Source organism: Aquarana catesbeiana, linkage group LG02 (assembly GCF_042186555.1).
Source record: "Aquarana catesbeiana isolate 2022-GZ linkage group LG02, ASM4218655v1, whole genome shotgun sequence".
NCBI classification, from domain to species: Eukaryota; Metazoa; Chordata; class Amphibia; order Anura; family Ranidae; genus Aquarana; species Aquarana catesbeiana.
The window spans coordinates 65273349-65286800 of record NC_133325.1 but is presented as its reverse complement, the minus strand read 5'-3'; positions in this window follow the sequence as shown (position 1 = coordinate 65286800).

Below are 13452 nucleotides of genomic sequence, written 5' to 3'. Positions count from 1 at the left end.
AGAACCCCATTGACGTCTATGGGACTCGAACGTTCGAAATCAAAAGTGCTCATTTTAAAGGCTAATTTGCATGGTATTGTCCTAAAAAGGGTTTGGGGACCCGGGTCCTACCCCAGGGGACATGTATCAATGCAAAAAAAACTTTTAAAAACGGCCGTTTTTTCGGGAGCAGTGATTTTAATGATGCTTAAAGTAAAAAAAAAAAAGTGAAATATTCCTTTAAATATCGTACCTGGGGGGTGTCTATAGTATGCCTGTAAAGTGACGCATGTTTCCCATGTTTAGAACAGTCCCTGCACCAAATGTCATTTTTAAAGGAAAAAATCTCATTTAAAACTGCTTGCGGGTTTAATGTCATGTCGGGTCATGGCAATATGGATGAAAATCAGTGAGACAAACGGCATGGGTACCCCCCAGTCCATTACCAGGCCCTTTGGGTCTTGTATGGATATTAAGGGGAACCCCGCACCCAAATTAAAATAAGGAAAGGTGTGGGGCCACCAGGCCCTATATACTCTGAACAGCAGTATACAGGCGGTGCAAACAAGACAGGGACTGTAGGTTTGTTGTTAAGTAGAATCTGTTTGTAATTTTGAACATTTTTAACGTGTTTAGCTCCAGCCAAAAAATCTTTTCTAAGCTTTTTGGAAAACATAGGGAAGGGTTATCACCCCTGTGACATTTGTTTTGCTGTCTTTCCTCCTCTTCAGAAGATTTCACCTCACTTTTTTGTCCCAATGAAAAATGTTTTTTGAAAATTTGGGTTTTTTTGTGGAACAAGGATTGGAAAGCATCAGTGGAAAGGAGAAATTGTTTTCCCATATTAACTCTTACAGGAGAGAATTTCCCTTCCTAGGGGTAGATTTCATCTCACTTCCTGTTGTCTCCTTCCGTTTGCAAGTAGGAGTCGTTTGTAAGTTAGATGTTTGAAAGTAGGGTCCTGCCCTATATACTCAGCAGAAATTTGGGCCTTAGGTGTTGCTGTGGCCACAACACTGTAAGCCCTCACAGGGCCCTGCTGTGAAATATTAGATCAAGAATTGTAATTACATGCCCCTGTTGAACAGGAGCTGAAAAATTAGGCCTTAGGCACTGGTGCTGGTGCCACAACACTGCAACCCCTCACAGACACTCTAGTTGGAACGCAGGAACGAGCCCTGCTGCAAATTATTGCTTCAAAAATTGTAATTACACGCCCCTGTTAGACAGGGGCAGAAAAATTGGGCCTTAGGCACTGGTGCTGGTGCCACAACACTGCAACCCCTCACAGACACTCTAGTTGGAACGCAGGAACGAGCCCTGCTGCAAAGTATTGCATCAAAAATTGTAATTACACGCCCCTGTTAGACAGGGGCAGAAAAATTGGGCCTTAGGCACTGGTGCTGGTGCCACAACACTGCAACCCCTCACAGACACTCTAGTTGGAACGCAGGAACGAGCCCTGCTGCAAAGTATTGCATCAAAAATTGTAATTACACGCCCCTGTTAGACAGGGGCAGAAAAATTGGGCCTTAGGCACTGGTGCTGGTGCCACAACACTGCAACCCCTCACAGACACTCTAGTTGGAACGCAGGAACGAGCCCTGCTGCAAAGTATTGCATCAAAAATTGTAATTACACGCCCCTGTTAGACAGGGGCAGAAAAATTGGGCCTTAGGCACTGGTGCTGGTGCCACAACACTGCAACCCCTCACAGACACTCTAGTTGGAACGCAGGAACGAGCCCTGCTGCAAAGTATTGCATCAAAAATTGTAATTACACGCCCCTGTTAGACAGGGGCAGAAAAATTGGGCCCTAGGCACTGGTGCTGGTGCCACAACACTGCAACCCCTCACAGACACTCTAGTTGGAATGCAGGAACGAGCCCTGCTGCAAAGTATTACATCAAAAATTGTAATTACACGCCCCTGTTAAACAGGGGCTGAAAAATTGTGCCTTAGGCACTGGTGGTGGCGCCCAGAACCAAAAATGTTCTTACAAGCTATCAGCGTGATGATTGAGGAGGAAGAGGATAATTACTCAGGGATAGTCACTCAGCATCAGCATAGGCAGTCTTTGAAGGGATCTGAGATTTCAAAAAAAATTATTCGGTTACATCAGCATCAGGTGCTTGGTAGCTGGTGGTGATCCAAGACTCATTCATTTTTATGAAGGTCAGCCGATCGACCGAGTCGGTGGACAGACGCACCCTGTGATCGGTTACCACGCCTCCAGCAGCACTGAATGTGCGTTCCGAAAGAACGCTGGATGCAGGACAGGCCAGTAGCTCAATTGCATACTGTGCAAGCTCTGGCCAGTGATCCATCCTCAAGACCCAGTAACCCAGAGGATTTTCGGTGGGAAAGGTGTCCAAGTCTGATCTTGCCCCTAGGTATTCCTGCACCATGTAAAACAGACGCTGGCGATGGTTGCTGGAACCGATCATACCTTGGGGCTGCGGACCAAAAAATTGTCTGAACGCATCGGTCAGACGGCCACCTTCTCCACCGCTCCTTCTTTGACTGACCGAAGCCTCAGCAACACGTTGTCCAGAAACAGGAGTTTGTAACCTCCCAGTCTCTGGGAACGCGTTGCACAGACCTTTCTGCAAGGCCTCCCGAAGATGTTTCATCCTCTGCTCCCTCTGCGATGGCAAGATAAGGTCCGCAACCTTACCCTTGTAACGTGGATCAAGGAGGGTTGCCAGCCAGTATTGGTCCTTCTCCTTGATACCACGAATACGAGGATCCTTACGCAGGCTTTGCAGGATCAGGGAGGCCATGCAGCGTAGGTTTGCTGAGGCATTTGGTCCGGAGTCCTCTGGGTCACTAAGAACGACATGGTCCGCAGCCACCTCCTCCCAGCCACGTACAAGTCCATGTGTTTCTTGGGACTGATCCCTTAAAGACTGCTGCTGATGCTGAGTGCCAGGCTCCACCTCCATACTGACACAATCTTCCTCCTCCTCCTCTTCCTCCTCGTCCTCTTCCTGTGTGATCGGCGGGCACGCAGGAACACTGTCTGGATAAAGGGGGCCTTGAGAGCTAAGGAAGTCCTCCTCTTCCTGCCTCTGTTCTGCCTCAAGTGCCCTGTCCATTATTCCACGCAGCGTGTGCTCCAACAGGTGGACAAGGGGGACAGTGTCACTGATGCATGCACTGTCACTGCTCACCATCCTCGTGGCCTCCTCGAATGGTGACAGGACAGTGCATGCATCCCTGATCATGGCCCACTGGCGTGGGGAAAAAAAACCAAGCTCCCCTGACCCTGTCCTGGTGCCATAGTCGCACAGGTACTCATTGATGGCCCTCTGCTGCGTGTGCAGCCGCTGCAGCATGGCCAACGTTGAGTTCCACCTGGTGGGCATGTCACAGATTAGGCGGTTCTTGGGCAGGTTAAACTCCTTTTGGAGGTCCGTCAGCCGAGCACTGGCATTATATGACCGGCGGAAATGCACACAGACTTTCCTGGCCTGCCTCAGGACATCCTGTAAGCCCGGGTACCTGCCCAAGAACCGCTGCACCACCAAGTTAAGGACGTGAGCCAAACAGGGCACATGGGTCATTTGTCCCTGTCGGAGGGCAGAGAGGAGGTTGGTGCCATTGTCGCAAACCACCATTCCTGCCTTAAGTTGGCGTGGCGTCAACCACCTCTGAACCTGCCCCTGCAGAGCTGACAGAACCTCTGCCCCAGTGTGGCTCCTGTCCCCCAAGCACACCAGCTCAAGCACCGCATGGCATCTTTTGGCCTGCGTACTTGCGTAGCCCCTTGAACGCCTACGGAGCACCGCTGGTTCCGAGGAAGAGGCCATGGAGGAAGAAGAAGAGGAGGGGGTGGAGGAGAGAGGTGTGTCACAATCAGCATTTTGGAGGCGTGGTGGCGGAACAACCTCCAACACTACTGCACCTTGTCCTGCATCCTTCCCAGCTGCCAGCAGAGTCACCCAATGCGCCGTGAAACTTAGGTAACGTCCCTGTCCATGCCTGCTGGACCATGAGTCAGCGGTAATATGCACCTTACCGCTGACCGCCCAGCGAGGCATGGACATTGCCTTCCACATGCCGGTAGAGAGCCGGAATCGCCTTCCGTGAGAAAAAGTGGCGTTTGGGTACCTGCCACTGAGGAACCGCACATTCCACAAACTCACGGAAGGGGGCAGAGTCTACCAACTGAAAAGGCAGCAGTTGAAGTGCTAGCAATTTTGCCAAGCTAGCATTCAACCGCTGGGCATGTGGATGGCTGGGAGCAAACTTCTTTCGGCGGTGCAGCAGCTGGGGCAGGGAAATTTGCCTGGTACAATCTGACGTCGGTGTACCAAAAGCAGATTGCCCACAAGTACTTGGCTGTGACACACCTAATTCTACACCTTCATTCCTCTCACTGCAGGTCTCAGAGAGGACTGAAGGTCTAGTGGGGTTGGAAATCTCAGCTGATGAGGAGCAAGGAGAGATCCTCTTTGTTCTTTGGTGTGGGTCTTTTAGATACGCTTGCCAACGAACTGCATGGCAGGTCAACATATGTCTGGTCAAGCATGTGGTACCCAAGCGGGAGATGTTTTGGCCACGCGAGATACGCTTGAGACATATGTTGCAAATAGCAGCGGTGCGATCTGATGCACTCGTCTCAAAAAAGGCCCACACCAAAGAACTTTTTGAATAACGCGCAGAGACTGCAGCGCCCTGCACATGTGGAGCTTTGGGGTGTGATGCAGTCAATGTGCTGCCCTTAGGCTGGCCCCTGGAGGGCATCCTGCCTCGTTGGTGATGTGCTGCCGCCTCCTCCTCCTCCTCCTCCTCCTCCTCCTCCTCCTCCTCTCTCCTATCAGGCACCCACGTTGAGTCAGTGACCTCATCATCCCCTCCCTCCTCATCACTGGAGCAAACCTGGCAGTATGCTGCAGCAGGGGGAGCATGACTGCCAGATTGCTGTCCTTCTTGGGCACCCCCTCTGTCCGCGCTCATGTTACTGCCTTCATCGAGCTCAGTATCGTCATCAGAGCCTTCCAAACGCTGGGCATCCTCCTGGAGCATGTACCCAACACTGTGGTCAAACAGTTCGAGGGAATCCTCATGAGGACATGGTGGAGCTAGGGAAGGAGTCACTGATGACATTGAGCTGAGGGAAGAGGCCGCTGCTTTGCCAGACAAAGCACCCTGGGCATGGGTGAGAGAGGATGAGGAGGATGAGGACGGCTTGGTCATCCACTCGACCAAGTCTTCCGCATGTTGCGGCTCAACACGGCCAGCTGCCGAAAAAAAGGCCAAGCGTGTCCCATGGCCACGTGCTGATGAGGATGCACCGTCTCCACGACCAGCACTAGACACAGAGCCTGCTTGCCCTCTCTTATTGGCTTGTGACTGTCTGCCTCTCCTTCTTGGCCTTCCAGACATACTAATGGCCTGTAGCTGCACTAAGCTGGGATAGAACACCTGTAATTTTCTTCAAGTAGCTTTATATACTGTAACCAGACAAGCCTGCCTGTCAGTAGGAAGATAACAGGAACGGATCTAGCTGAACACTGTGAGCAGGACGCACTGTACTAAATGTAAATAGTCTAGCTGCCTGACCGTGGTACTAATAGGATCAAATAGAACACCTGTAATTTTCTTCAGGTAGCTTTATATACTGTAACCAGACAAGCCTGCCTGTCAGTAGGAAGATAACAGGAACGGATCTAGCTGTACACTGTGAGCAGGACGCACTGTACTAAATGTAAATAGTCTAGCTGCCTGACCGTGGTACTAATAGGATCAAATAGAACACCTGTAATTTTCTTCAGGTAGCTTTATATACTGTAACCAGACAAGCCTGCCTGTCAGTAGGAAGATAACAGGAACGGATCTAGCTGAACACTGTGAGCAGGACGCACTGTACTAAATGTAAATAGTCTAGCTGCCTGACCGTGGTACTAATAGGATCAAATAGAACACCTGTAATTTTCTTCAGGTAGCTTTATATACTGTAACCAGACAAGCCTGCCTGTCAGTAGGAAGATAACAGGAACGGATCTAGCTGAACACTGTGAGCAGGACGCACTGTACTAAATGTAAATAGTCTAGCTGCCTGACCGTGGTACTAATAGGATCAAATAGAACACCTGTAATTTTCTTCAGGTAGCTTTATATACTGTAACCAGACAAGCCTGCCTGTCAGTAGGAAGATAACAGGAACGGATCTAGCTGTACACTGTGAGCAGGACGCACTGTACTAAATGTAAATAGTCTAGCTGCCTGACCGTGGTACTAATAGGATCAAATAGAACACCTGTAATTTTCTTCAGGTAGCTTTATATACTGTAACCAGACAAGCCTGCCTGTCAGTAGGAAGATAACAGGAACGGATCTAGCTGAACACTGTGAGCAGGACGCACTGTACTAAATGTAAATAGTCTAGCTGCCTGACCGTGGTACTAATAGGATCAAATAGAACACCTGTAATTTTCTTCAGGTAGCTTTATATACTGTAACCAGACAAGCCTGCCTGTCAGTAGGAATTTAACAGGAACGGATCTAGCTGAACACTGTGAGCAGGACGCACTGCACTAAATGTAAATAGTCTAGAAGATAACAGGAACGGATCTAGCTGAACACTGTGAGCAGGACGCACTGCACTAAATGTAAATAGTCTAGAAGATAACAGGAACGGATCTAGCTGAACACTGTGAGCAGGACGCACTGCACTAAATGTAAATAGTCTAGAAGATAACAGGAACGGATCTAGCTGAACACTGTGAGCAGGACGCACTGCACTAAATGTAAATAGTCTAGAAGATAACAGGAACGGATCTAGCTGAACACTGTGAGCAGGACGCACTGCACTAAATGTAAATAGCAGGAACGGATCTAGCTGAACACTGTGAGCAGGACGCACTGCACTAAATGTAAATAGCAGGAACGGATCTAGCTGAACACTGTGAGCAGGACGCACTGCACTAAATGTAAATAGCAGGAACGGATCTAGCTGAACACTGTGAGCAGGACGCACTGCACTAAATGTAAATTGCAGGAACGGATCTAGCTGAACACTGTGAGCAGGACGCACTGCACTAAATGTAAATAGTCTAGAAGATAACAGGAACGGATCTAGCTGAACACTGTGAGCAGGACGCACTGCACTAAATGTAAATAGCAGGAACGGATCTAGCTGAACACTGTGAGCAGGACGCACTGCATTAAATGTAAATAGTCTAGATAGAAGATAACAGGAACGGATCTAGCTAAACTGAATACAGTGTATATATATATATATGCAACACCTGGGATGCATATATATACACAATACACTGTAAGTGCAGCTAACTGACTGACTGTTCTGCCTAATCTATCTAACTCAAATCAAATGACACTGTCTCTCTCTCTCTCTATCTCTCAGCACACCGGAACACACACTACACAGGGCCGCCGTGCAGGCGGCCTTATATAGTGTGGGGTGTGTACTAAATCCCCTGAGCCATAATTGGCCAAAGCCACCCTGGCTTTGGCCAATTACAGCTCTCTCTACTGACGGCGCTGTGATTGGCCAAGCATGCGGGTCATAGTGCATGCTTGGCCAATCATCAGCCAGCAATGCACTGCGATGCCGCAGTGAATTATGGGCCGTGACGCGCCACACAAATTTAGCGCGAACGGCCCATAACGTTCGCAATTCGGCGAACGATCGAACAGCCGATGTTCGAGTCGAACATGGGTTCGACTCGAACACGAAGCTCATCCCTATCTGTGAGGGGTTGCAGTGTTGTGGCACCAGCACCAGTGCCTAAGGCCTAATTTTCAGCTCCTGTTCAACAGGGGCATGTAATTACAATTCTTGATCTAATATTTCACAGCAGGACCCTGTGAGGGCTTACAGTGTTGTGGCCACAGCAACACCTAAGGCCCAAATTTCTGCTGAGTATATAGGGCAGGACCCTACTTTCAAACATCTAACTTACAAACGACTCCTACTTGCAAACGGAAGGAGACAACAGGAAGTGAGATGAAATCTACCCCTAGGAAGGGAAATTCTCTCCTGTAAGAGTTAATATGGGAAAACAATTTCTCCTTTCCACTGATGCTTTCCAATCCTTGTTCCACAAAAAAACCCAAATTTTCAAAAAACATTTTTCATTGGGACAAAAAAGTGAGGTGAAATCTTCTGAAGAGGAGGAAAGACAGCAAAACAAATGTCACAGGGGTGATAACCCTTCCCTATGTTTTCCAAAAAGCTTAGAAAAGATTTTTTGGCTGGAGCTAAACACGTTAAAAATGTTCAAAATTACAAACAGATTCTACTTAACAACAAACCTACAGTCCCTGTCTTGTTTGCACCGCCTGTATACTGCTGTTCAGAGTATATAGGGCCTGGTGGCCCCACACCTTTCCTTATTTTAATTTGGGTGCGGGGTTCCCCTTAATATCCATACAAGACCCAAAGGGCCTGGTAATGGACTGGGGGGTACCCATGCCGTTTGTCTCACTGATTTTCATCCATATTGCCATGACCCGACATGACATTAAACCCGCAAGCAGTTTTAAATGAGATTTTTTCCTTTAAAAATGACATTTGGTGCAGGGACTGTTCTAAACATGGGAAACACGCGTCACTTTACAGGCATACTATAGACACCCCCCAGGTACGATATTTAAAGGAATATTTCACTTTTTTTTTTTACTTTAAGCATCATTAAAATCACTGCTCCCGAAAAAACGGCCGTTTTTAAAAGTTTTTTTTGCATTGATACATGTCCCCTGGGGTAGGACCCGGGTCCCCAAACCCTTTTTAGGACAATACCATGCAAATTAGCCTTTAAAATGAGCACTTTTGATTTCGAACGTTCGAGTCCCATAGACGTCAATGGGGTTCTAATGTTCGTGCGAACTTTCGGTCCGTTCGCGGGTTCTGGTGCGAACCGAACCGGGGGGTGTTCGGCTCATCCCTACCTAGGGGTAAGAGGCAGTGTGTTTGGGTGACAGTGGAGGTCTTTTCACTTATTTGATACCTCAAGATACATCCCTGTGGCTTACTTTGGACTAAAAGTGGATTACATTTATATGTTTTTGCCAGTTGAGTCTGTGCCAGCAATATATTTTGGGTTCATATTGGACTTTTTTCAGGCGCTTCACCATTTTCCATATACATGTGTGAACAAGCCTTAAAAGAGAGGCAGTCTCTTTAAGCCCCACTCCAAACCCATGTTACCTTCCCTGAGCACCCCCACCACTCCATTCTCCTGGACAGGGCTGCTGATAAGGGGGTAGCACTTGCCCTCATGTACGGGGCCCAGGCCACATACGTTTAAAAGGGGAGCCCAGAGCAGCAGGAGCGGGTGCAATTGCTAGAACAAATCCCCCTATGGCCCTCCCTGTGTTTTCAGTGCTTCACTTTGAGAATGAACAGGGAGTCTCTGTACAGAATGCTTCCTGTTCATTCACTCTGTAGATTAGGATGCAAAGGAAGGATTGAGGTATCTGTGTCCTCAATCTCCTTCTCTGTCTCAAAAGTGAGACCCCTGATATTTCACCCATCCCCACAGGGCTATTAAAAAAATGTAAAAAAATTAAAATAAACTAAAGTTGTAAAAAATACTTTTAAAACATATAATTCAGGGCTTATTCCTACAGGTATTCTGGTTGCATTAAGGAGTGGTTTGTTCATGTGGCTGGAGCCACCTGTTAGGGTCATCTAGGTAGTATTGGGCCCCATGATTTCTAACAGCGGCCCTGTCCCCCAGGGTTTAAAATTCTTAAGGTCATAATGCTAGAAACCCCTTCTTGGAACCTATGTATGAATTTCAAGGGTGTAGTTAGCTGTTTGCCTGGAATTCCACCTTAAGGTAACTTGTGTTAAAGCCAGTATCATATTTTCCTTGCATGTCCCCCTCGGATCTACAGCGACTGCACTTCCAAGTGCACTCTCTGTACAATTTCAAGTGCAGTTTGCACTTGTAGTGCAAAGTGGATTTGCCTTTCGTAAATAACCCCCTTAGTGTCAATTCAGTATTTGAATATTAGAATAATATTTCTTTAAGACAACATTCAAATTGCTTGTTTGCTCTACCAGACAGACAGTAACACACAATCCTCAATGTAGGAGGACTGTTTTTTTTATCAACTATCCACAGAGGCAATTGCTCTGGATCCACCCTGATAAATAGCTGACTATCAGACCCTAATAAGAGAGCCTCAAAAGCAGAGATAATACAAATGCTTGCATCTCAGCTACATGCAGTTTCAGGTATACAAGAGACTTCTAGATTCTGCCACTTGAAGCTTTCTGTATACTGGAGAGTTAAATCAGCGACATGGCTGCTGAGATTCTACAAAAATCCAGATACAATCCCTATGAAGAGAGCGATCTGGAAAGAAGAGGGATGAGTCACTTATCTGACTTACTCAGTTGTGCGTATAGATTTAAACTTAAGACTACTGAGCTTCAAAAAGAACTTTTTTTTTTTTTCAGCAGAGCAGAGTAGATTAGCATGGTAGACATGTCAAAATGACGCTGGTGCTCCACTGGCTATAAATATGAATATGACCTATTATTATTCTATAACTCATTATAACATGACCTAATAAAAATGAAAAGAATATCCAAAAATATACATTTCTACAAAATAGTAATATTTCCATAGCATGAAGTACCATGCATAGATTCTGTAAATAAATAATTGGCCCTTGAGAGGTAGCCTTTGAACCCATACATTTCCTAAAGTAGATCTAAACTCTTAACATAAAAAAAATATAACATTGCTAGAAGGTTGAGATTTTGGCAGAAGAGATATGCAAAGTCTATTTTGCCAAAAATACTTCCTCCGAATTCCCTTAGCCATGTTTTCTTTTCTATGTACACCGCACAGCAGATGTGCTATTCCTTGAAATGAACTGGAGTCAATAACGTGAAAAAAAGGTGGTTCTAGGTGGTTTTTGAGGGTGCAATGGGTTTTAGAGGCTCCAGAGGATTACTGAGTGCTCTTTTTAACTATCCTGGCCCTGTACGTATGTCAAAAGCAGCTTATTATTAACCTCAATAATTTAAAGCTGAACTCCAGGAATCAGATACAATCCACTTTTGCATTTCAAAGGTTAAATTGCTCATTATTTCTACGGGTGCTGGAGTAAGGAGAAATACTTTATTTCCCGCTTCACCAGGCTTCCTCCATCCATGCAACAGGTCCATTGATGTCGCCTTTCTAAAGCACTTTGGGTGCCATGTTCAATAATAGCCCTGCACCAAGGGACTGCCTACAGTCTGTACTGGGATAGGGTTATGCCACGTACACACGAGCGGACTATTCGACCGAAATGGTCCAACGGACTGAGTACGGCGGACAATTTGACCGTGTGTGGGCTTCATCGGACCTGCAGCGGACTTTTTCGGTTGAAAATCTGACGGACTTTAGATTTGGAACATGTTTCAAATCTTTACGTCGGAACTCCGCCGGACCCAGTTCCTATTGAAAAGTCTGCTCGTCTGTATGCTAGTCCGACGGATGAAAACCGACGCTAGGGCAGCTATTGGCTACTGGCTATCAACTTCCTTATTTTAGTCCGGTCGTAAGTCATCACGTACGAATCCATCGGACTTTGGTGTGATCGTGTGTAGGCAAGTCCGTTCGTTGGGAAAGTCCGTTGGAAGTCCGTCGGACTAGTTCAGTCGAAAAGTCCACTCGTGTGTGCGCGGCATAAGTAATACAGTCTCTAGTAGTGTATCGCATAGCGCTTAACCCTTCATTCAAATGTGATCTATAAAGCATATATCTCAAATATCCAATAAGTGAACATAAAATTATTATATAATAAATGAGTTGTTTTAAGCGATATAAGCACGATTGGAGCTTATTTTTTGTCCACATGTCTCTGGGACACTGAGCTGAGGATCAATATAGGAGTCTGGAGATCCATCTTTATGTTTGAGCCCAGGTGAGGCTCGCAAGCTCTGTTTGACCTAACTTTATTGATAGGTCATATTGTCTAAGGTGAGGATAAGAACACAGGGTGTTGAACACGAGAGAGGTGACACAATTTGCTTTTTGTGTTGATTTTTGGAGCACTTTTGCACAGATAAAATGAATTAAGAAGCACTTTTATATACAAGTTATTGATGAAGTCACATCAATGTAGTACATTATTTTAACAATTGTTTATACGAACTGTGCACTTTTATTACTATTTTTTTTATATATTTTGTAATTTATTATTTTTACAAACATTGTTTATATAATCATTTTATGTTCACTTATTGGATATTTGAGATACAGATTTATGCTTTATAGATCACATTAAAATGAAGGGTTAAGCGCTATTGTGAAGCAAACAACAAATAGGACAAAATAACAGAAAAAGTCAATGTCCATAACTATTCACCCCTCTAAATTCAATACTTTGTAGAGCCACCTTTTGCGGCTATCACAGCTCCAAGTCGCTTTGGATAAGTCTCTATGAGCTTGCCACATCTTACCACTGGGATTTTTGCCCATTCCAAATTGCAAAACTGCTCCAGCTCCTTCAAGTTAAATGGTTTGCGCTTGTGAACAGCAATCTTTAAGTCTGACCAAACGTGGTTTCCAGATATTTTCCTATTGTTTTTCACCTATTCAGATTTTCAACTTACCGAGCCTAGGTCACCATCATGCCTGTAGTAGTTAAATGAATTCTGGAGGCAGTTTTTTTTACATTTTAATAACAAACAGGTTATACTTAGCTGCAATGGTTTTTCACAGAGCAGCCCTGATTCTCCTCTTCTAGGGTCCACCTTGCACTCCTGGCTCCTTTCCAAGCTGGCTCTGTGGACACACACACAGCGTGGCCGGGTCCCGCTCCTCCACTCTCTCCTCACTTGCCGTGATTGACAGCAGCATAAGCAAATGGCTCCCGCCGCTGCCTCTCTGTCCAATGAGGAGAGAGAAAGCCAAGAGAGCTGCTGCTCTTGTGTACATCGAGATCAGGCTCAGATAAGTATTTAGGGAGGGCCGGGAGAGCTGCACGCATAGGATTTTATACCTTAATGCAAAGAATGCATTAAGGTAAAAAAACCCTTGTACCTTTAGAATCACTTTAATGAGACACTGTTATCTTACCCACTCAGTGCTCAGGTCTAGTGGCCATTTGCAAGGTCTGTCACATGAGTGTCAGATTAACATAACCAATTTTCTTAGGCTCCTTTTACACAGGCTCCCCTGTCTTGCAGATTCCGCTTGCTCAGCGGGGAATTTCTCCGCTGATCCCCGCTGAGTAGCAGATGACAGGTCCTGTCCGCTTCGCTGTGCAGAGTGACACGAACACAGTCTCTCTCTCCCCTATGGAGAAATCAGGTGGAAGCAGACCACATGTCCGTTTTCATCCGATCCTATCCAATCCGAATTCACCAGATAGATGGGAAATAGGACCACCATCTGTCTTGATTTTGCGGGCAGGATTGGATCGGATCGCGAAGGATGTCAGCGGACATCCGCCGCTACATAGAGTAGACCGGAGGGTCCGATCAGGTCCTCCTGA